This window comes from Echinops telfairi, unplaced genomic scaffold (genome assembly GCF_000313985.2).
Source record: "Echinops telfairi isolate 266 unplaced genomic scaffold, ASM31398v2 ScPeMD7_1;HRSCAF=3_0, whole genome shotgun sequence".
Lineage (NCBI taxonomy): Eukaryota > Metazoa > Chordata > Mammalia > Afrosoricida > Tenrecidae > Echinops > Echinops telfairi.
This window is the reverse complement of record NW_022103896.1, coordinates 38,160,638-38,161,581: the sequence shown is the minus strand read 5'-3', so window position 1 is coordinate 38,161,581 and position 944 is coordinate 38,160,638. Positions and strand designations below refer to the sequence as shown.

Sequence of the window (944 nt, the reverse complement as noted above, 5' to 3'; positions counted from 1 at the left end):
TTTCTTTGCCAGCCCTGGGGGAGTAGGACATGTACCAGGGCTGTTTGTGCCCAGTTGTGTCGAGGGATTGACGTGGAAGGGACACACATCACCTCTGCTCACAGGTTTGTGGGCCACGCTTAGCTGCAAGGTAAACAAGAGTACCGTCTTTGCCTGCAGACAGGTGCCCAGCTAAAGCCCCATTACTGTGGAAGAGAGGGGGAACAGAGAACCAGGAAGTCTCCCCCAGGTGCCAAGAACCATTGGTAAATGTACCTAAAAGCCTGAAGGACAGGAATCAGGATCCCAAACGGACAGCTGGGTGCCAGGCACGTTCTCAAAGCGACCGCTACCAGTGGTCTCTGCCTTCTTGTCCATTGTCATCCAAAGGGCATGTGTAGCCTTTGTTACTCTGACGACTAGGAGATTATTTCATGAGACTACCCGGATCAACGTGTTCCCCACCAAGATTCTTAGAGGATGTTCATTTTTTAGCACCTCTTAAGCTTTCTGATAATTTTTATTAATTTTAACTGGGCTCCTTCAGTCCACAGGGACCTCGTTTTCAGAACTGTGTACAGAAAGGACATATATATTGACACGTGGTTTAATGGTGGAACAGGATTTTTTTAATCTGGACAAACTGATAGCTGTCATATGCTCTGCTCCATGTCCTGGACTATGTCCAGCTCCAGTAACAGATCACGGATGGGGGGCTTTGGGACACATCTCTTTCCCCAAGAGGGCCATTGTTCACATAGCCTCCCACACCTCTTTGGCAAGTCACTTTTGTGCAAAAACACAGAGGCATGAAAGAAGCGGCGGTTTCCTAAGACAGATGACTTCACAACATAAAGTTTTGCGGATCAACAATGGAACGCATGCCTGTCCGTGCAAAAGGGAAGGAAAGGAGTCGTGCAGCCGCATTTCCACAACAACCATTCAACAGCACCACTTGGAAAAGG

General features: G+C 48.4%; 1 long non-coding RNA gene across 1 annotated transcript in view; it reads right to left on the bottom strand.

The window, feature by feature from the left end:
- The window catches only part of LOC123521391, an 8,876-nt gene that overhangs the window by 210 nt on the left and 7,722 nt on the right, over positions 1-944 (bottom strand). The window lies entirely within an intron of this gene.